At 37.1% G+C, this 916-nt stretch overlaps 1 long non-coding RNA gene across 1 annotated transcript; it reads right to left on the bottom strand.

Moving 5' to 3' along the window:
- Window positions 1-72: 72 nt before the first annotated feature.
- LOC111875228 lies at window positions 73-729 on the bottom strand. Its single transcript, XR_002844696.2, has 2 exons — window positions 590-729; window positions 73-508 (listed from the first exon to the last, which is right to left on the bottom strand). It is a non-coding gene; the product is annotated as an uncharacterized LOC111875228 (long non-coding RNA).
- Between the last annotated feature and the right edge of the window lie 187 nt (window positions 730-916).

The following is a 916-nucleotide window of genomic DNA, read 5'->3' as shown; positions in this document are numbered from 1 at the left end:
AAAGAGTCCTACCAATTCTTTTATGACTCACTGCAAATCTTCCATCATTAATTAAAAGAAAACTTCCAAAAGTAATGAACAAAATACTTTAATGCTACTTCTAAAGCACGTAAGGTACATTGTCAAATGATATATTCTTCTATGGTTAACAAAAATAATGTACTGTGCCTTCATCATATCTTGCTTCCCCTTTCAAATCAGTCTAATAAGACAGACATATGACGCTTCATTAGTTTTCAGTTACAGGCTGTCTTGTTAGGGCATTCTTCTGAACTTGTCATCCCAAATTAGGCAATAAATTAAAACTGCTCATATACCCAAGAAGCACGAGTCTAGATCAAATGTCAAATGGGCCCAGAATGGGCAACATAAGTCTGCTTCTCAGGCCATGTCATCCTGGAAGATAAGGCGGACAAAGCCTGGATAATCAATTAATCTTGTAGCACAGAAGGGACAAGCCGCCTCAAGGCCATCGGTGCCATAAGGAATTCCAATGTTGGCCCAGTATCTGGTAAGAAAATATCAATCATTATATTTCAGACAATAATCATCTGTAAAATGATGATAACAATGGGCAGTTACCACTTACTTCACAGTTTTCTCTGTGGCTATGTGACCACAAGGGCTGATAGCAAATGTCGGAGGGCCAGCATCTACATAAAACGCTGGTTCAATTCCCATGCATACTTTTGCTGCATATCCCATCTGCAAAAGAGAGACATTGCCAAATACACTGCTTGTGCATTAATATTTAGACAAAAGAAAAGACACATAATTTGACTTGTTTTAAAATAATTCTTCATGTTTTCTATTCTACAGGACAAGCAATGTTAATCAAGACAAAATATGTCCAGTCATGGAGTATGGTATTAAATAGCAGCATCCTGTTGCACTGTGTAGATCTGACCATTTAATT

Source organism: Cryptotermes secundus, unplaced genomic scaffold (assembly GCF_002891405.2).
Source record: "Cryptotermes secundus unplaced genomic scaffold, Csec_1.0 C38310054, whole genome shotgun sequence".
Taxonomy (NCBI): domain Eukaryota; kingdom Metazoa; phylum Arthropoda; class Insecta; order Blattodea; family Kalotermitidae; genus Cryptotermes; species Cryptotermes secundus.
The sequence above is the reverse complement of the archived record's forward strand: the minus strand, read 5'-3'. Positions and strand labels throughout refer to the sequence as shown.